The sequence below is a fragment of the Urocitellus parryii genome, chromosome 6 (genome assembly GCF_045843805.1).
Source record: "Urocitellus parryii isolate mUroPar1 chromosome 6, mUroPar1.hap1, whole genome shotgun sequence".
In the NCBI taxonomy this organism is placed as follows: Eukaryota; Metazoa; Chordata; class Mammalia; order Rodentia; family Sciuridae; genus Urocitellus; species Urocitellus parryii.
Genome location: NC_135536.1, coordinates 75,842,666 through 75,865,770, shown reverse-complemented (window position 1 = coordinate 75,865,770; position 23,105 = coordinate 75,842,666).

Here is a 23,105-nt window from a genome sequence, read left to right as displayed (position 1 = left end):
TGGCAAAGTCTCTGGTTCATGTTAATTCAACTGATGATCTCTAGTTCCTTTTCTGGCATGATGTCACAGTATGTTGTGGAATTAAAATTTCCTCCAAAAGAATAGAAGGAAATACGTAGAATGGGGTGTTACTGCCTAACTCCAAAGCCTGTGATTTTAATTAACTCTGATGTTTTATTGCCTTCCCAGATCTGTAAGATGCAAAAGTAAATTTTCAGACAGTAAAATGAAAGTTTAGGCAATATTCTAGAAGCAGTTAACTTATACATTATTCATTAATGAAATCTAATCTAGCACTTTTATATTATAGGTTTCTTTAAATAACCATCTCTGCAGTTTTCTTGCTAGAAATTCAATAATGTGAAAGATACACATTAGGCCACCATGTGGCCAGGAGATGACAGTATGCTGAATTACTGTGCAGACTTACAGATTTTTCTATCTGCTAATGAGGCCATTACTCTGATTTTCTTTTTTCTTCTTTCTCCTCCTCCTCCTTCTTCTCTTCTTTAGTACTTGGAATCAAACCCAGGGCCTCATAGCATGATGGGTAAGCACTCTACCACTGAGCTACATCTCCAACCCTTTTTAAAATTTTGAGACAGTGGCTGGCTAAATTGCCTAGGCTAGCCTCAAACTTGCAATCCTCTTGCCTCAATCTCCCTAGTAGCTGTGGTTACAAGTATTGTGCCAACACACTTGGCGATTATTCTGATTTTCAACAAAATTGCAAATGAATATAACTTTTATTTTCTGCAAAAAGTACTTTATCTGCTTTCTATGTTAATAATTAAATCATTCATTCATTCACAAAGTCATTTTTAGTACTTATAGGCACTGGTAAGGACTGGGAATAGAGTGAACAAAGTTCCTGAACACATTGAATATGGGGTATTATAAAATGATAAATGCAGCCAGGCATGGTGGCACATGCCTGTAATCCCAGAGGCTCAGGAGTCTTAGGCAGGAGGATCATGAGTTCAAAGCTAGCCTCAGCAACTTAGTGAGGCCTTAAGCAACTCAGTGAGACCCTGTCTCTAGATAAAATACAAAAAAGGGCTGGGGATGTTGCTTAGTGGTAAAGTGCCCCTGGGTTCAATCCCGGTACAAAAAAAAAAAAAAAAAAAGGTTAAATGCAACAGGTTCCTTTACTTGCTGATGTTAGAGATAGGCATATCTTCTGTTTAATAAAATTGTTATACTTGTATCCTTAGAAAAGGAACAAAAACAGCTGAGCAAGGTGGCACAAGCCTATAATCCCAGTGACTCAGGAGGCTAGGGCCAGTGTGGGCAATTTAATGAGACCTTGTCTTAAAACAAAATTTAAAAGGCTGTATCCACGTTTTACTTTGAAAAAAAATTCTTTTTTCAGTGCTGGGAATTGAACTCAGGGCCTTGTGCATGATAAGCAAGTGATCTAAATCCCCAGAAATTATTTGGAATAAACATAAAATAAGATGGTTCCTTCCATGTTCTAATTGGTTACTTAATGGTACATTTTATACTGAAAAGACAGGAAAAATACTTGAGTTTTTTCCTTTCATTTCCCTGGGTTTTTTTTGTACTGGATTGAACTCAAGGGCACTCAACCACTGAGTCGAATCCTCAGCCCAATTTTTAAATTTTATTTAGAGACAGGGTTTCACTGAGGTGCTAAGCACCTCGACATTGCTGAGGCTGGCTTTGAACTTGTGGTCATCCTGTCTCAGTCTCCCCAGCTGCTGGGATTACAGGCATGCTCTACCTCACCTGACTACTTCCCCAGTTTTTGACACAATGAATTGATATTTTGACTTCAAAATAATCATATTTTGAAGATTATCAATAACATTGTTGAATATTATAATGAGCTTTTATGTCTGAGAGAGTTTAGTCTGTTGCAATTCTTGTCCTTACAGTTGCACCAACTATCCCATCTTTGGTCATGGGTACCTGTTCAAATTGTTGCCTTGTACATGACTCTTGACAATCTCTAGTAGTTTTTTTATTTTTAAATATTTATTTTTTAGTTGTAGTTAGACAAAATACCTTTATTTTATTTATGTATTTTTATGTGGTGCCGAGGATCGAACCCAGGACCTTGCATGTGCTAGGCAAGTGTTCTACTGCTGAGTCACAACCCCAACCTCCTTTTTTTAAAAAACAATATAGTTTACCAAAATGTTCCAGGCTCATCTTGAATATTTTCTGCCCCAAACCTAGAATCCTGGAACAAGTCATTTGTCTGAGAAACCTGGTTTCTTTTAGAAGTAAAGGATAATTCAGGACCACAATGCATTCGTTGTTTCTAAGCCTTGTCAGTGGACAGAGCTATACATATGCTATGGTTTAGATATAGTCTGAGTATGTCCCCCAAAGATTAACATGCTGGAAACTTGGTCCCCAATGTAGCAATACTGAAAGGTAAGGTATTTTTAAGATGCAGAGCCTAGGGCAAAATGAGTAAGCCCTAGGGCCTCCTCCCTCACGAAGAGATTAATGCTGGTTTTTCTGAGTGGGTTAGGTCTCTTAGAGATGGATTAGTTCCCAAGAGAGTGTATTATAATAAAGGAGTGAATCTGGCCCTTCCCTTCCTTGTGTGTGTGTGTGTGTGTGTGTGTGGTGCTGGGGATTGAAACCAGCTCCTCATGATGCCAGGGAGACACTCTACCATTGAGCCATATCCCTAGTCCCTCTTGCCATGTTCTCTCCTGCATGTGCTCTGCTCTGAAACACCATTTTCCACGTGCATGTGTATTGAGCAGAGACTTCACCAGGTGTGGTTACCTGGTCTAGCCTCTAGAAGCCACAATAAACCTTCCTTCCTACCCAGACTCAATTATTTTGTTATAGCAACACAAAAGGGACTGAGGTAATATAATATCTATAATACTTTATGGGATCATACTAATATTCCTATTATAAATTCAGAACTACAAGGTTTTCAGTTAACCACTTCTCTAATACATTTGTATCTCCTTTCCTCTACACCAGAAACCCTAATTCTCAAGGTAACAAGGGATGATAAAATTAGAAACTTCATAATTTTTATTCATTACCCCCCGAATATAACACCAACCATTTCAGAAAAACAACTGCTTTGGTTTAGATAAGTGTTCCCCAGAGGCCCATGTGTTAAGGCTTATTTCCCAGTGCATAGTGCTCTTGGGAAATGGTGGAACCTTTGAGAGGTGAAGCTAGTGGGAGGTCTTCTAGTCATTGGGGGTGCACCCTTGAAGGGGATACTTGTAGTGCTCTTTCAATATGTAATATCATTTATTTTTTTAATATCAGGAAACCTTTCTTTCTTTTTTTCTTTCTTCAGGATCTCATGCATGCTGAGCACATACTCTACTACTGACCTACTTAACATCCTCAACCCCACAGAAAATTATTCTTGAATTATAGTATTTATCATTTGTTTTTTATTCCCTCCCCTGATTTTCTTTTTAAGGAATTTCCACTGTTTGTATGTTGCATTTCTCTTTTGCTTATTTTCAATATTTGCTACTCTTTCTTTTTTTATGTTACTGGGGATTGGACTCAGGACTTTGTGCATGCTACGCAAACATTCTACTATTAACCTACATTCCCAGACCTTTTTTATTTGAAGACAGGGTCTCACTAAATTGCTGAGACTGGCCTTGAACTTGTGATCCACCTGCCTGCCTCAGCCTCCTGAGTAGCTGGGATTATAGATATATGCCACTATGCCTGCCTTGCCACTTTTTATTGAATCTTTTCGCTTTTTCTTTTTTAAAAAATATTATTATTATTTTAGTTTTAAAATGTGTTTTCCCATTTCATCCTTTTTTTTTCATTTCATCTTCTGTTTCTCTTAAGGTATTTTTAATGTGTACATGTGTCTATGTTGCTCCTTTTCCTTGCAGTTTAGTGTTTATTTATAAGATTTTGTTTCTTTCAAATTCTCCTCAACTTCTGTAACCTAACTTGAATTTATATAGCTTGTTTTAATGTTTTATACTATTTTCTTTAAAATTTTTAGTTCATTTTGAAATAATACCTTATAGCTTTGTGCAGTGGGAGTATCTACCATATCCAGTAATGTTAAACTGAGACATTATTATTGTTTTTTTTTTCAAATGTTTTTTAGTTGTAGATGGACATAATACCTCTATTTAATTTATTTATTTTTATGTGGTGCTGAGGATTGAACCCAGTGCTTTACATGTGAGGCAAGTGCTCTACCACTGAGACACAATCCCAGCCCATGATTATTGTTTATTGAAAACTTTTTCTAATACCCCAATACCAGGATGACTTACAATATAGTTAGCATTTGCAATTTTTAATAGTTGCTACAGAGACTAAATTAAAAGAAAAGAAACAATACATTATATCTTTGACCTCTCTCCCTCTCTCTCTCTCTCTCTCTTGATACTGGGGATTGAACCCAGGATGCTTTACCACTGAACTATAGTCACGTTCTTTTTATTTTGAGACAGTGGGCTGGCCTTGAGCTTGTTAGCCTTCTGCCTCAGTTGCTGGGATTATAGGCATGCACCACTGCACCCAGCTTGCAATTTTGTGTTTTTGTTCAAATGTTACTGTGCTCCTCATTCTCTATCTTATAGTAAACGTGGAATTTCTTATAGTTTTCTATTACTTGATTAAAATCAGTTTTAAAATTAGTTTTCCTGAGTTAGGGTTGTAGCTCATCAGTAGAGCACATGCCTAGCATGTGAGAGGCACTGGGTTGTATCCTCAGCACCACATAAAAATGAATAAATAAAATAAAGGTATTGTGTTCATTTGAAACTAAAAAAAAAAAAATTAAATTAGTTTACCTTTTTAGAAGGAGGCTTGGTTCCTACAGATTTTCTAATGTCACTGAAGTACTTTTTTGCTTTTTGTAATGTTTAAAAATATAGCTGTTTCTTTTTGAGATTTCCTGCCTCTGTTCCCATGTTTTACCTGATCCTTCTCTTTACTTTAGCTGTGTTGTCCCCATCCAGATCAATTTTGATCTCCATCCCAGCAGTTTTTCTCAGAAATGTGTCCTGGAAGTGAGATTTGGCTGTTTAGTATTGGGACTTCAAGAGGGTTAGGCTGTTTTACGCCTTATTGGATCCTCCTGGTCTCAGCTGCTTATGAAATGGGCAAAACCCTCCCAATTTCAGTTGCCAATCACAGATTGATCCATTGTGCCTTGGGCCAAATACTTGGGGCTCAAATACCTACTTGATCCTCCTTCTTAGGACTGTCAAATGTTCTACGGGTTCCTCTCCTTTCTCTAGCACCAACACCAACTTCACATCGTTGTTTTGTTGTTGGTGAAGTGTTCCCCACTGCTTGTATTTTGTGGTTTTAGAGGATGCTTTGCCATCTTGTTTTGTTGTATGTGTTATCTGTGAGTTTTGATTTTGTTTTCCAATTTCTCTGTTTACTTGTAGGGATTTAAGAAGATCCAAACTATGTTGCTGCTTTCATTTTTCTGGAAGGTCTGTAATTTTTGTTTTGTTTTTGCAGAACTGGGAATTGAACTCAGAGGTGCTCTACCATTGAGCTACATCCTCAGTTCTTTTTGTTTTTTATTTTGTGACAAGGTCTCTCTAAGTTTTTGAGGCTGAACTTGAACTTGCAATCCTCCTGCCTCAACTTCCCAAATTGCTGGGATTATAGATATGTACCATCACACTGGGCCAGAAGACCTGTAACTTTTAATGAAATGAAATTTAATATCTTTTACATTATCCTTTTTAAAAATAACTCTTCTGAGTGGTACATGGTGGCACATACTGGTAATCCCAGTGGCTCAGGAAGCTGAGGCAGGAGGATCACGAGTTCAAAGCCATCCTCAGCAACTCAGTGAGACCCTGACTCTAAATAAAATACAGAAAAGGGATGGGGATATGACTCAGTGGTTGAGTGACCCTGAATTCAATCTCTGGTTAAAAAAACAACAACAACAACAACAACAAAACAAACAAACAAACAAAACTCTTCTAAAATAATTTCAACCTTATAGAAAGTTTTAATATAAAGGACCTTTTTTGTCCTTTATCCTAATTCCTTAATAATTGTTAATATTTAACCATATTTGTCTCTCCTCTTTCTCTCCTTCTTTTCCTCCCTCTTACTTTCTTACTCCCCTCGTTATATCATTTATACAGAGACAGTACAGCCATTAAAGCCAATAAATTTAAATTGATGCATACTACCATCCAATCTACAGACTCACAGACTACATTAAAATTCACTAATTTCCCCCAAAATGTGCCTTATAATTTCTCTTTACTTTCCGATCCAGAAACCAATAGAAGACTGTGTTTTTTGTGTTTAATTGTTGTATCTTCTTCATCAACTTGGAGATTCCTCTGTTTCTCATGTCTTTTATGATGTTTTAAAGAGAATAATCTAATTGCTTTATAGAATGACTCTCTGAGTTTTCTTTTTCTTTCTTTCTTTCTTTATTTTTTCTTTTCTTTTTTTTTTGTTTTGTTTTGTGGGGGGTGTGATTACTGAAGATCTAGGGGTGTTTTACCACTGTGTTATATCTTCAACCCTTTTTACTTTTTATTTTGAGACAGTGTTTTACTAAGTTGCTGAGGCTGGCCTCGAACTTTTTATCCTCCTGTCTCATCCTCCCAAGCCCTTGGGATAATGTGCTGCTGAGTAGGGCTCTGTTACTTATTAGATTGAGGTTATTCTTCTTTTGGAGGAGTATTGCAGAAACAATGTTATGTTCTTCTCAGAGCATCATCAGTAGATAATGATGTTAATTTGTCTTATTTCTAACTGTGTTGACTTTTATCATTTGGTTAAAATAATGTCAACCAAATTTCTTCACTAAAAAATTAATAAGTATTTTGACCTATTAATTTAATAAGTATTCTGTAGAGAGGTACTTTGATTTTACATTACTGTCTTGTTCCTGGTCACATTTTTTTTCCCACTAGTTTTAGCATCCATTGATTCTTGCCTGAGTCAGTTATTACTATACCAGTTGACAAATCATTATTCTACATTTATTAGTTGGCTTTTTATTAAAAGGTAAAGCTTTTACTTTTCCTTCATTTGTTTATTTATTCATTCAAACATATTTAATTTAGAATGAACTCATGGATTTCTATTTTATTCAGAAGGTGATAATCCACTGCTATTGTTATTTTGGCATTAAATTGTCTCAGACTTATCTAATGGGAGCCCTTCAAACTGGCTCTTGTTCTTCTCACATGTGCTCATCATTTTTGAGTAGTTTCTTATTTTACACCTAACAAGATGTTCTAAGAACATTTTGTACTTTCCCTGGCCCAACTCTGAAATCAAACATTTCTTCCAGGCTTTTTGTATCTTTTTAGTGGAGAATAGTAGGTATTCAGAGGCCTCCATCTGCTATGTGTGCTCTTTTCTACCAGGAGGTCATTGCTTCTAGAACCAATTTTCTTGCCTTTCATATTGTTAATTCCCCTCTAGTCATATTGCTTAAGTTAATAGGAATTAAGTTTTATATTAATTGCATCCAAAGATATCTTAACTGATATACCTTCCAACAACTTCAGGATTATATCAATGTTTACTAATGTTGATTTAGCCGGGCCTGGTACTGTACACTTGTAGTTCCAGCTACTCCGGATGAGCTCAGGAGTTTAAGGTCAGTCTGGGCAACATGGGGGCAAGACCTGTCTCAAAATAAATAAAATAAAAAAGAAAAATAAAGTAGATCAATTTTTTTTCTGGAATTCTTTTTGACAGGTGTTCCCAATTTAACAACTTTTAAACACTGTTTACCCCATTGTTTTATTCTGTAATTTTATTTTCAAAATCTTGAAGGATGATTTTGCAAAGGTTGAAATGGATATGTTAAAAATCCGAATGTGCAAGTTACCCTTTCTGGAAACGCATTCCTTGCATCCCTCTTTCTTATTTTTTTCTTTTTTCTTATAGAAAAAAACCTACAAAATTTATTATATGCTTATGATATGATAGCATTTGATTTCCTTCTTGGATTCTTAGGCTGTCTCATATCTCTATTTTTTTCTTTGTCCATTTGTCCAATTGTTTCTGTTGTGACCTCTTCACAGCTGTTTTCTCCTCTAGCTTCTGAAAGGTGGGCATGTCCAAAGTTTGTTGTTGTCTTAACCTTATTTAAAAATTTTATTTATTTAATTGACAAATAAAAATTATATGTATTTACTTTACATAATATGATGTTCTGAAATATGTATGTATTTGGCTAAATTGAGCCAATGAACATAAGCATTTTTTTCACATGCATCATTTTTTTTTGTGGTGAGAACACAAAAAATCTACTCTCTTGACAATTTCAAGTATACAATACACTGTTATTAACTACAGTCACCATGTTGTTCAAAAGATGTCTTGAACTCACTCCTCCTGTCTTAACAAAATTTTTATCTTTTGACCAACATCTCCACAACCCTCCCCCAGCCCTAGCCTCTGCTAATCACCCCTCTATTCTCTGCTTCTATGAGTTTGACATTTTTTAGATTCCATATGTGAGATCATATATTTGTCTTTTCTGAAAATATTTTTTTAGTTGTCAATGGACCCTTATTTTATTTATTTATATGCAGTGCTGAGAATTGAACCCAGTACCTCATGCACACTAGGCAAGCACTCTACCACTGATCTATGACCCCAGACCTATTTGTGTGTGTGTGTGTGTGTGTGTGTGTGTGTGTACTTACTTATTTCACTTACTGTCTCCCAGATCCATCCTTATATGTTGTCACAGATGACAGCACTTGATTATTGACTTCTTATTCACTGTGAAGTCTTTCTCTGAGGTGCTACTCACTCTTATAACTTCAAATAATCCCCTTTACAATTTAGGTCTCCAATTCCTTGTGTTTCAGCCTCTATTTCTACCTGCACTGTAGCCACCTAAATACATTGTACCAAACACCAAACTCTTCCTTCATCCCAAACCATTCTCTATAAGAAGTTTCCTATTCTTGCCAAAGCACATCATTTTCAGTCTCTCAATTTTATAACTTCAAAATCATTTCTATCTTCTACTTCTCTTTTAGGTTCCCAATACGTTTTTTTCTTTTGTAATGTGTTCAAGGACCACTACCTTGACACAGACCTTCACCACATCTGTATAACTGCATTTATTTTCTAACTTGTCCTTCTCTTTATTCTTCCAAACCCCTTAATATGTAGATCCTGAAATCCTGCCTTGCTAAGAACTTTTGATGATTCCTTTAAAGCCCTTCTGCAAGGTCATAGCACATGCCTATAATCCCAGCTGCTCAGGAGGCTGAGGCAGAGGATTGCAAAGTTGAAGGCCAGCCTTCATAAAGTTGAAGGAAACTTATTAAGACCCACTCTTAAAATTAAACCCATCTGGAGTTTTAGCTTCTTCCCAAACTGGCTTTTTATTGAGCTCTCCAAACCCATCTCCTTTTCCTTCTCTTTTTAAAAAAAATTTTTAGTTGTTGATGAACTTTTATTTTTTATTTATTCATTTATATGTGGTGCTGAGAATTGAATCCAGTGCCTCATGCATGCTAGGTCAGCAGTCTAACCCCGAGCTACAATCCAGCCCTCCCTTTCCTTCTTATAATCTCTCCTTCAAAGCTAAATTCAAGTCCTGTTTCCTCAAAGTAGTTTCTAAGCTGGTAGGCTGGGGACTTCCACTTCTCCCTTATTCTTCCTGGAATTAGATACATGTGAGGCTAGTCTAACAAAATGCACCAGCCTTCTAGTGAGCCTTCCAGCAGCAAGTGCAGGAAACACCTACAGGATGTTTAATCTTACCTGTGACCAATCTGGTTATTATACAGTTACCCCAACCTAAAGGCAGACCACCTAGAAAACTTCTTTTCTCTCCAGAGATGTAGAAACCCCCATCTCATTAGGAAATACTAGACTGGGTCAGAAGTCTGACAGTTGGCACAAGAAGCAATTAAAAAGTAAAAGACCCTTGGGGCTGGGATTGTGGCTCAGAGGTAAAGCACTCACCTAGCATGCGTGAGGCACTGGGTTTGATCCTTAGCACCACATTAAATAAATAAATAAATAAATAAATAATAGATATATTGTTTTTTTAAAGAGTAAAAGACCCTACCTATAGGAAGGAGGCTTCTCTGGTGAGGATGTAGGGGAAGGAATGTTGAGTCTTTACCCCAGTGAGAGAATTTGGGGGAGAGGTACTGATAGATGGAACAGAGGAGTTACTCCTCTGTCTCCAATACTGGGAGTAAAAGGCTGCCTCATACGTTCTTTTAGACTGTGTGAACATGACCTAGTTGGTAAGGTCAGGTAGTAAGACTACTTGGGGACAAGTATAGAACTATTCCCTCCTTTCTAGAATATAAATATAATGTATCAGTCAGTGTTGGTTGGAATTGGATGGTACAATTAACGGGTTGCCCAGAAGAGCTTAATAGAGCACAGTTTTCAGAGGTGTGCGCAGGGTCAAGGAATCTAACAAAGCTATTGCTACTGTAGCCCTGAAGAGATAAGGGAATGATGCAGTATCACCAGAGGTCTGGACAGCTGGAACCCTGGAGAAACTCTTCTGGCAGTAGGTGTGGCCATAGAGTAACATAGCCCCTGCTGGAAGCATAGAGAGTGGTAGGGAATAAATTCCCATCTCTCTCCCTCTTCCCATTACTGGGAGCAGTTGGCCTTTCCCAATGGGAAGCCATGGGATAAGGGAGTACAGGGCATGAGGTCCTTGGATATAATATTATTAAGGAACAGAAGAGGCCAGAGAAAAAGCAGATGATGAATCCAGGTTGAGAGGAGAAACCCAGAATACATAGCACACTGGGATCATAATAGTGATTGTTCTGTATTCTGAATCCCATAACGCTTACTTCATATATCCTCATTTCAATTTTCAACAAGAGTCTGTTGAATGCTTCCCATAAGTATAGATGATTTGGATGATACACAAATTAATCAGAACTAGGTCTCTCTAGGATCTCAAATTCATTGAGCAACCTTTGGACACAGAATTGGCTGCTCTATATTGCATTTAGTATTTTTCAGGGGGTGTGATGGGTTGTTTTTTTCAGGTTGCCAGAACAGATGTGTTCAGGTCCTTTTATGTGATGGGAATTCTGTGTCAGGCTCCATGGATCTTTAGTTCAGATACTGTGGTAAATATAGTGATACCACAGTTGTCTTGTAAGCATTGCCTCTGAATCAGATGGTTGTACCTCTCTGCTCCCTGTTCTTGTTTGCCTCCCATTTAATTTTTTTTCTTTTTTGTAGATGTAGATGGACAGAATGCCTTTATTTTATTTATTTTTATGTGGTGCTGAGTATCGAACCCAGTGCCTCACGCATGCTAGGCAAGCGCTCTGCCACTGAGCTACAGCCCCAGGCCCTGCCTCCCATTTTTGTAACCCCACTTCCTTTGCTAGCTACTGATTCCCTTTGTATGCCTCACTTTCAGATTCCCTGAAAAAAAGGAGTCAATTGAGCCAGTTTTATCTCTCTAATCCCTATTAAAATTCTTCTATAAGGCATCTCAAACAGTTTTGATTTTCTAGATAAATGGTATGTCCCAACTAGCCAGATCATGAGAGAGATATGACAACCAAACTGAACAAACATCTGTCAGTCAAAGCTACCCCAAATCTTTTGAACATTCTCCTCCTATTATCATGGGTTCTCACAGTAGAAATCCTGCCTTCTCAACACAGAACCAAAACCTCCTTTCCCCTGCTTCCTTTTTTTGCATGTGATTTTGCTCATTAGATCCAAGCTTTTGTTAAAAAATAGAGTTCCAAGGCATGAGGAAAGAGTGAAAGTGCAGGGCATGCATTTTGCAGGTACAGATTGAAGAAAAGCTGTTGTGCTTCTGGAGCTGGTGAAGTGAAAAATAGAAACAAAGGAAGAAATAGACATTTCATCTCCATCTGCTTTGATTCTGGTACCAGACAACATTTATTTTCCCCGAGGATGAGAACTTCGAGGAGAGAAAAGGTCATTAGAATAGTTGTACGCACTTGTAATCCTGACTACTTGGGAGGAAGGAGAATCATAAGATCAGGGCCAGCCTGAGAAACTTAGCAAGCCCAAGTCTCAAAACAAGATTCTTAAAAAGGGTGCAGGGGTGGGGTGAGGAGGGCAGTGCTGAGGATGTAGCTCAGCCATAGAGCACTTGCCTAACATGTATGAGATTCTGGGTTCAATCCCTGGTATTGGGAAAGAAGGAAGGAATGAAGGAAGGAAGAAAAAAAATAGTTACTGATATCTTACAGTCAAGGACATATATATATATAGCCAACACCCTGTACCCCATATATTTGTACAATTAAAATAATAATTAGCCAGGTATGGTGGTGCATGCCTGTAATCCTAGTGACTCAGGAGGTTGAGGGAGAATGTTAACTTTGAGACCAGTCTCAACAATTTAGTGATACTCTGTCTCAAAAATAAACAAAAGGGACTGGGAATGTAGCTCAGTGGTAGAGCACTCCTGGGTTTAATTCCCAGTGCTGTGAAACAAAAAATAAAACAAATTAATTTATTTAGATAATAATGAATAAAAAGTGAAAATTGGATAATTACCCTCTGAAGACTATCTTGTGCCTCTGCCATTAACAACAGAAGGCAAACCTGGGCTGTCTCATTGTCCTAGAAGGAGGAGGAGAGTCAGGTAGGGCAAAGTCTAGTGCGTAGCTAGGGCCAGCCTATATCAACTGAGCTCCCAACTGGTCCACATGTACTTTGAGCTTTCCTAGCCCAGTCTATATCAGCTGATCCTTTGACACATGAGTAAATCCAGCCAAGATTAGTATAGCTGAAGCTGCATTGTGGCTCAGTGGTTGAGCGCTTGCCTAGCATGTGTGAAGCACTGGGTTTGAATCTCAGCACCATGTATACATGAATAAATAAATAAAATTAAAGTCCATCAGCAACTAAAAAAAATTAGTACAGCCCAGTCCAGATTAGCCACATAAGCAAGGCCATCTCGATCCTAAAATCAACCATTTCTCAGCTGATCCAGTTTCGTCAACAAGAGCTACTCACTGACTGGACAAGGCCTAGGCCTCCTATGGCTCGAGGAATAGGTTCCACATTGAGGAGCAGTTCAGGTTGCCCAATACTCCTGTCTTTCTAAGTAGAACTCCATCCAGCTCCCTGTACATGCTAAGATTATTGCTCTAAACAGCAGCACCCAAAGGGCCTCTGTATCATCAAACATTTTACACTACATGAAGGAATCATTAAAAATAATGCTTTTATCACTAAGGGTTGGACTGTACTTTTTTAATAACTTTATTTTATTTATTTATATTTTATATGGTGCTGGGATCAAACCCAGTGCTTCACATGTGCTAGGCAAGCACTCTACCACTGAGTCACAATGCCAGCTCTCAGACTGTATATTCTTGAAATGTGATTTGTGTTTATGTGTGCATGTATATGTATGTGTGTGTGTGTGTGTGTGTTGCTAGGAATTGACCCCTAGAGAGGTGCTCTACCACTGAGCTATAGATCTGGCCCCTAATCCTTAGTTTTATTAGAAGGTACAATTAGTGAGGTAAGTTGAAATCCTTTGGAAGATTTTCCATAACCACTCCAGAATCCTGCCCAACTCATAATCAAAGGTCAGGAAAAAAAAAACATTAACATTTGAAGATCATTATTATCTAATCCTGAGACAGCATTAAATTTCATTAAAAACCAAGAAATTGAGAATAGGGAGTTTTCTGTTACCTTTGTAGCCAGGATAAAGTTTTCAGAGTTTGAGAATAAAATAGTTACTCATGAAAGGAAGCACCATTGGTCAATGTTTTACTAGCCACCTGCTACCTCAGTTGAGGTCTCTGTATGTGGCAGCCACTGGTTTGTTCTGGGTGGAAGCTACAAGAGTATATTCTGCTTCTGGCAACCTGAGAGGTTCAGAGTGAGGGTGGTGCACTTGTCCTAGGGAACACTGTGCAGCATGGCCAGGGAACCTCAGATCAGGCCCAGGTCCTCATAGATTGCTGTGGGAAGAAGCAATATTCATAGTTGTAGTTTTAATTATTAAAAGCCTACTTCATGTAATAGAGACAAAGAACTGGCCACTGGAATTATTGCCCTTCTGAGAAAGTCATCAAATTTTTGATAAGTGTAGCCCCATTCAAAAAGAACTTAGAAAAGGCTACATACTATATGATTCCAACTATGTGACAAAAAAGAAAAGGCAAAATTATGGAGAGTAATAAGATTAGTGGTTATGCAGGGTGTGATCACATATGCCTGTAATCCCAGCTATTTGGGAGGCTGAGACAGAGGATTGAGATTTGAGGCCAGCCTCTGCAGTTTAGCAAGTTCCTATTTCAAAATTAAAAAAAAAAAAAAGATTGAGGATGTAACTCATTGGTAGAGTGCTCCTGGGTTCAATTCCCAGGAGAAAAAAAAAGATTAGTGGTTACCAGGGATGAGTGGCAAGAGAGGAATGAATAGGCAGAGCACAGTGTATATTTTAGGGTGGTGAAACTATTCTTTACAATACCACAGTGGTGTGGTCATTATACATTTGCCCAAACCCAGAGAATGTAGAACATGAAGAGTGAACCCTAATATAAACTATGGACTTTAGTGATAATGACATCTCAATGTAGGCTCAGCAAATATACCACTGTAGTGTGGAATATCCACAGTGGGGCTAAAATAAAGAGTTTGAGAAAAGAACTGATGAAAGAAATCTGAACACTTAAAACAAATTGAGCTGATGACTGACAGTATAAAGAAGATTCAATCTTACTAATCGTGGTGGTACACACCTATATCCCCAGCAACTTGGGAGGTGGAGGCAGAAAGATCATACATGTATGAAGACAGGGGATATATGGGAACTATCTAATTTCTGCTTGATTTGGTTATGAACCTAAAAACTACCTTAAAATAAAGTTTATTAATTTAAAAAACCTGAAATTTACAGAAAAGTTGCATGTAGAGTATAGAAAATTGAAAAATCTTTTAATCATTTGAAGTAAGTTGCCAGCATGACACACCATTACCCTCAAATGCTTTAAGGGGAGTATGTAGAACATTCATCTATAAAATCACAATATAACCATTAAAATTAGCATTGGTCATTGTTACTACAATGTAACTATAAGTTCAATATTCTGCAGAAGCAGAAAGATCTCAGGTTCCTGGCCAGCCTGGGAAATTTACCAAGACCTTGTCTCAAGACAAAATATTTTGGGGGAGTACCAGGGATTGAACCCAGGGGCATTTGACTACTTAGCCACATCCCCATCCCTATTTTGTATTTTATTTAGAGATAAGGTCTCACTGAATTGCTTAGCACCTCGATTTGGCTGAGGCTGGCTTTGAACTTGTGATCCTCCTGCCTCAGCCTCCTAAACCTCTGGGATTACAAGGCATGTGCCACTATGTCCGCCTGGCTAAGACAACAACATTTTTAAAAGGATGGTGTGGGAGAGCTGGTGATGTAGCTCAGTGGTAGAGTCTTTATCTAGTATGTGTGATGTCCAGTGTAACATCCCCAGCACTGCAAAAATTAAAAAAAAAAATAAGACCTTATCTTTAGAAGGTGCAACAAAATATATAAGATTTCAAGTAGCAGAAAGCAAAATAAATGAAAAAATTTAAAATAACATCAGAGGCCCTAAAAAGAGGCACTGGATGAAAATTCTGCTTTTCAAGAAAGCCTAAAGCTGTGCTTACAAGAAGCTGAAGAATGGAATGGAAGAGTGAATGAATAAACTTATCTAATAGAACGGAAAGGTTAGAAACACTAAAGTGCACAAATTCTAAATGATATAGTCAGAAAAAATTCCAGGGTGAAAATATTCTAAAAATGAGAGATGGGGCTGCTGTTCCTGGAGAAGAAAGCATATATGGTGGATCTGGGATATACCAAAGGAGAGTGAAAAAATGGATTCACACAGCTGAGTTACTTATTTAAAAGCCTCTTGGAAAAAAAAAGAAGCTAAGTGTATAGTAAATTAAGGGCTGAAGATAAATTAGTTGATACACTTAATGATCCTTTGAAAAGTCTCCAATGAGTAAGTGTGTGATTACAGTTGGGAGGGGGGAACTCTCAGGAAGAGAGAAGCTACAGCTTTGGCAGACACTTCAAGTTCTTTCAGAATTGCATCAAGGAAAAGAAATGAATTTTCACCAAAAAACAAACAAACAAACAAAAATACTCAAACAATTTAGAGGTAGTTTACCCTATAATTAGAGAGCAGAATCTTTCCAAAGCAGATGTAAAGCGAGGTCATGCATGTGAAGAGCTGAACTCCTATAAAATCAAAACTAAAATTCTTTTAGAAAAATTCAAAAGAACTGCTGGCTATTATCAAAGCTAGTTTATTCCTTGTAGAAGAAAGATTCTCAAAATAAAAAAACAAAAGAGGCTGGAGATGTGGCTCAATAGTTAACCATCCCTAGGTTCAATCCCCAGTAACAAAATAAGAATAAGAAATAAAAAGAAAAGAAAAAAGAAAGGTTCATGAGCTGGGTGCAGCAGTACCTGCCTGTAATCCCAGTGGCTTGGGAGGCTGAGGCAGGAGGATCACAAGTTCAAAGCCAGCCTCAGCAACTTAGTGAGGCCCTCAGCAACTTAGTGAGATCTTGTCTCACAATAAAAAACATTTAAAAAGTGCTGGGAATGTGGCTCAGTGGTTGAGTGCCCCTAGGTTCCATCCCCAGTTTAAAAATAGAAAGAAAGGGAAAAATAAAGGAAGAGAGGTTCATGATAATCAGTTTCGAGCTCTGTTGGCTGGGAGGAAACCTTGATGATTTAAGAAGAGAAAATGAATGCATTTAAGTGTTTGGAAAAGAACACATAAACTGCTGACATTCCCTATGGAGAATTTGGAGAGGCCTAATAAGAAATCCCTGGGGAAACCAAAGAATGACCAGGTCTCCAAGAAAGAAGGAATCCAACTCTGTTATGGAGATCCAAGGTCCAGTGTCCTGTAAGGATCATATGCTACCCTCCTAGTGTCAGGGTCCTAGATCCTTCCCTCAGGCCAACTCCATCTTGATGTGGATCCCCTACAGGAATGGGAGGCCTTATTCTACTTCTCCTCCCACTGATATACTCCAGATCTTCTTTTGGTTCCACTTGCCACCTGAACTGGGAGCCACTGGTCCAGGTGGTCCTTCCCTCATCCTCCTGTCAGTCATCAGATATTATAGAGGGTCAGAAAAACCCAAGGACATGATATATTGCTTTCTTACCCTTTATTATGACCTCCTCATGGAAAGCTCCTAACTGTGGAGTGCTGGAGCTAGCATGAAGGAGCTGGTCAGAGCTGATTATGCACATCTTTTCCAACTCCACTTTGAGTGTCTTCACAGTGGTAGCTTGAAATGGATCACGTTGGGAGTATATGGGCATCCAAATCAGATCTTCTCTGCAGAGCCACTTTATTATCACACTGTGTCCTTATGGCAGTAATTCTTCCTGTTTCATCAGAGTCCCAGGTGCCTGGGTTCCTTCTTCCAGAGATACAGTTTCCATTGGTCTTGGGGCAATGTCTGTGCATTTTACTTTTCAAAAGTTCCCTAGGTGGTTCCAATATGAAGCCGAGGTCAAGAACCACTGTCTTTCACCCAGCCTTTGATCTGTTTACATGTTACCTTACCTTTTATTTAAGGAAAAAAACAATCTATTCTTTAAAGTTCTGAGTTCTCATCTACTGGGACCTCTCTCTCCTGAGGCAAGTAAAGAGCAACAGGTGACAAGGCTGTAGAGTGCCTTACACAGAACCCAGGCTTTTTCTCAGCTAGAAATTCGCCAAGTATACTTTGGTGTTATTAATTTCTTTCCCATCAAGTAATCTAAGATTATTCTTTGTTTGGGGTGCCACCTTTGACATAGGTGATGCCTTTTCTTTCTTCCATAAGACTTTGAAAACTTTTAGGCAAAAATAAAGCATTTTGATGATTATTCAGCTTTTTGTTTAGAGCTGGCTGAGGCTTCGTTAACCCTAACAATATGTTTTAAATTTATTTCATGTAAGAAATAGAGGTCAAGGATTTGAGTTTTTGGTGGTATGGCTGCAGATGAGGCCTTTGCTGTGTCTCCAAAAATACCCAAGATGGAAAGGTATGGTTTTTCTTTATGTGTTTCTTGGCTCACTCTGTGTTTGGTTGCTCCTTGAAAGGTGTTGCTTTGTAATAGGTCAAGCATGTACTTCTGTACTTTATTTGTGTACAACTCTGAAAGGCATGGAACCAATCAGAAAGGAAGCTGATAGGAAATGATTTAGGGGTGAGAAAATAACTTTGGAGCCTGAAGGTATAGCTCAGTCGTGAAGCTGAGTTCAATCCCCAGTCCTCCCCTATTGAAGGAAGGAATGAAGGAAAGAGAAAGGAAGGAAGGAAGGAAGGAAGGAAGGAAGGAAGGAAGGAAGGAAGGAAGGAAGGAAGGAAGGAAGGAGGGAGGGAGGAAGGGAGGGAAGAAAGAAACTTTGATATTCTGTCACATTGTCAGTGTATGTTCCTCAAAGCATTACAGAACCATTTGCCCCTAGAGTTCAAATTCCAGGTGGCTTATAACTGCCTGGAATTTGTTATTGTTTTTTCAGTGAAAGCAGGGCAATAATGCCAGAGTATGACAAGATGAAAATCTAGCTTCACTTCTTCCACATAACAAAGAATTATCTGTTTTATATGGTAGAATTTTTATGTTTGAATAGTAGTCTATATTTCACAAATGCTTTGGATAAGAAGAGAAAATAGTGTTTATTTTCCCTTCATGTCAGTAACCAAGAGGTAAGAAATAAGATTTTTTTCACTCAAGGGTTTTCTTCTCAGCCTCTCTAAACTTTACAAACGAAAAATTTGCATTTACTTGTTATATTTATGAAATAAATTTAAGAATATCTGAAATTTCAGAATAATTTTGCAAACATCCATGTGTTCACCACTTAGATATTTTAATTTTCATTTAAAATTGTTAGGTTCAATTGCTTTCTGAACAAACATTAAACTGTGCTCATGAAACAAATAAGAAAACAACCCTTGCTACAAAATTATTAAAATAATTTTTTAAAAGATTATGTAATTTGTCTTTGACAACATTGTGAAATTTGTAGTCCCATCTATGGTAATGAGCTCTACTCTGGTAACATTTGGCATCAAACTGTGGAGGGAACATGTAATTCATTTTCCCTATGAAAAAGCACGAAGGAACATGTGAACTTTTACAAAAAAGTTACAAAGCTGATTATGCACATCTTTTCCAACTCCAGCCCTTAATTTACTATACACCAAGATTTTAGTACTGTTCTGGTAAAAAAGACAATTTCAGGATCACAAATCTATGGCCTTTGGGGAGGGCTGTGCTCTTTAATTTTTCCCCATATTTGTAAAAATCCACAAAGGTGGTACTTAATAGAAAAGGTATATTTACCTCTGAATAATTTGATGTAGCAAATAAAATTGTTCTCATCAATCATTCATCTGCTCACTGTGTATGCCCTTAAAAAGAGCTCACATAGGGAGAAGGGTAGTTCACTACAGAGATAAATCATATAAACAAGTTTTGCATGAAATAGCACTAGTGGAAACAAAGTACTATAAGATAGTAGACCTTGGGAATGACTGATTTGTTTAGGGAGTCAGGGAAGAAGTCAAAGGGGCATCAATGTTGGAGTAGGTGAATATGAACATGTAGGTATAAACCATGGTTGTTGCCTCTTCTCTGCTTGCAAAGTGAAGAGCAATGGTAGAAATGGAAGAAATGATAAATACCAATTTTACTCATTTTATACTTTGAATAGACTCTTGATAGAAGGATGGTTTAGCCAATAATTTTGGAGCTTAAAAAAATGCTCCTGTGATATTCCAACAGGGCTTTTATTATCAAGAGTATTTCTGAAAGCCAAAATTAAGTCTTAAGCAAGTCTACACTCAAACTAGTACAGATGTGACAACGTACTTAGGACATTTTGAGAAGTAGTTAATGAACTTGAGAGTGGAGCTAGTGATCACACAAATTAATCACACATTAGTTTTATTCAGAGGAATGAGAGCTGGAGCTTTGGCAGTACTGGAAATGTGAAAAAGAAAATACATGCAGAATACATGCAGTCATGTGAAAATAGTCCCTGGCTGTGGGCAGGGGAAGAACGAGCTGAGAAAGGGAGAGGATTCAAGCAGAGCTCAGTGCTCATCTAGAGTGATACCATGTTCAGACCAATGGGAGTCTTAGCCAGTGATGACTATAAAAATCAAGTGATTGATAAGTAAAAAATATGGGCTACAGAATAAGGACAGAGGCAGAAGAGAGAAGGAAACATACAGAATGCTAGCTAAGCACAGCAGCAATAAAAGTAACAGATGGCAAGAGCCACAGGAGCAACGGGACATTAAGAAGCATATAATCTGAATGTGAAAATGTTAGCGCTGAGATAATAAACCAGAGTAGCTCTGAATTGAGAGGAGTGTCTAAATCCATTTTGTGTAGCTATAACAAAATATCTGAGGTCGGATGGGATCTAATGAAAAGAAGTTTATTTGGCTCATAATTCTAGTGACTGGCAGCCTCAAACAGCATGACAGTGGTGTCTGGCAGGATCCCTATGTTGTATCACAACATGGCAGATGGCATCACATGAAGAGATTGTATGTTAGAGTGCTTATATGACAAGAGAGGAAGCAAAAGATTGGAGAGGCTCATTCTTTTTATCACAATTCACTCTATTGGGAGTTAATTCACTCTTGTGAGCCCAAACCCACTTTAAAAGACTCGAATTCATTCCTTTTCTAGGATGGTCATGACCCAGTCACCTCCCACCAGGAGCTTCCTCTTAAAGGGTCTACCACACTGGGGACTAAACTTCCACTATATGGACTTTTGAGGGACAAACCAAAGGGAGCAATCAGATGCCCCAAAATACTGTAAGTATTTTTATGGAATTTTGAAACTACACTTTGGCTTTATTGAAGGGAAAGACATTCAGAGAAAGGACAACCCAGGGTCAATTTAATAATACACAGATTGTGTCTTGCTGAGGGCATACAAAAAATACATGTAATTCAGCAGTCTTAGGAAGGGGCAAGAAGTGAGGTGTGGAAGATCAGTGGGATTCTGTTAGAGTGACAGTAAACCATAATTCCCTAGTATGATAGAGCCTGTACATTGGTGCATTCAAAAAGAGTTATCATAAGAATTCCAAGGAAAATATGAGACGACACCCCCAATTCTGATCCAATGCTAATGGACAAAATACCATGGATTATTTTTTTTCCCCTAAGGAAATGCTGATATCTGAGCTCTGTGCTTTTAAAAATGTCTTTGGATATTTCAAAGCAAGACTTGGCATTCAAATCATCATTATGCCTGGTAAGAAAATGTCAGCAAACTCTAAAACTGCATAATAAATTGCTGACTATTTCAAAGAACTCATTTCTGAGCAAAATCTACTCCCTGGATCATTTTAGCAAGTTGATGTAACTAGGTTATTTTAACTAGGTAGCCCTTCCTTTGCTAGAGCAGAATCCTGTGAATTAGGTGTGCTTAAAAAAAGGGTAGGCTGATTCGACTTATGCTACTACTATAGGCTTTTCCAAATTAAATTTCAATTCTTGGAAAATGTCATTTTCTTAAAAGATTTTAAAATGTCACTTATTTATTTAAAGAATATAGTCTTCTGGATTGACAATGTTTTTTTTCCCCTACTGATTTTATCAATTTCTGGTATCATTAATTAAAGTTATTCTGGAAGCACAGCAAAATTATTTTATTACTAGACAATTACAGAGCTTGCTCCCAAAGGAGTAGGCCATTGTCTTTTCTCCTTACATTTTATTTTCAATTCAACATATCAAACAAAAAATATTAACTGTATATCAATTACAATTTTCTGGGGGTACACTTTAACAAAACCCCTGTAGCTTGGCTTTGTGGTGCACACTTGTAGTCATAGTGACTCAGGATGCTGGGGCAGGAGGATCAAAAGTTCAAGGCCAGCCTAAGCAACTTGGTGAGGTCCTAAGCAACTTAGTGAGACCCTGTCTCAAAATAAAAAAGCCAAAAAAAAAAAAAAAAAAGGACTGAAGATGTGGCTTAATGCTAAAGTGCCTCTGAGTTCATCCCTGGTAACCACCCCACCACCAAACAAAAACAAAAACCACACACACACACACACACACACACCTATAAACGATTTAAATAGCAATAGAATTTATTATCTCACATGACAAGACTTCTCAAGGATTGATTAAATCAGTGTTTCAATGATGTCACCAAGGCTGCAGGTACTGTCCATCTTTCTGCTTTCCCATCTTCTGGAGCTATAACCATAAAGCAAGACTTAAAGGACTTAAAAGAAATGAAGCTGTGTGTGGTGGCACACGTCCGTAATCCTAGTGAGTCAGGAAACTGAGGCAAATTTTGAGGCCAGCCTTGGGAATTTAGTGATACCCTATTTAAAAAAAAAAAAAAAGGGTGTGTGTGTGTTGGGGGGGGGGGAAGTTAGCTCAAAAAACAAATCAATCAAACCAAAAACAAAACAAAACAAACAAACCACCACCACAACAAAACTCTACAAAAGAAACAAAAACCAAAAAAATTTATATATGCTCATTTAATTTTTTGCAGTTGTTATAAAGCTTATGTATAAATATAAAAATGTTCATAGAAGTGTAAAAACTTGATCCAAATCTGTGTGTACACTATGATCTCATTATTAATAAATATGCAAGGGGTAAAAGGTGTGAAAGAAAATACACCAGCCCGCATAGAGGCCACACATTTGTAATCCCAGAGGCTCAGGAGGCTGAGACAGGAGGATTGTGGGTTCAAAGCCAGCCTCAGCAAAAGCGAGGTGTTAAGCAAGTTAGTGAGACCCTGTCTCTAAATAAAATATAAAATAGGTCTGTGGATGTGCCTCAGTGGTGGAAAGCCTGAGTTTAATCCCTGATGTCCACCAGCTCCCACCCCTCACAAAACAGAATAAAACAAACAAAACAAGAAAGAAAGAAAGAGAGAAAGAAAGAGAGAAAGAAAATACAGCAAATGTTAAGCATGGATTAGGGCGAAGGATTTTTCCTTATTGTCATCACATGGACATTTTCTTTATTGTCCAATGTGGTTAAAATTACTTCTTACAATGGAAACAGTGATAACAGAATCAAGGACGGGCTGGGGGTGTGGCTCAAGCGGTAGGGTGCTGGCCTGGCATGTGTGCAGCCCC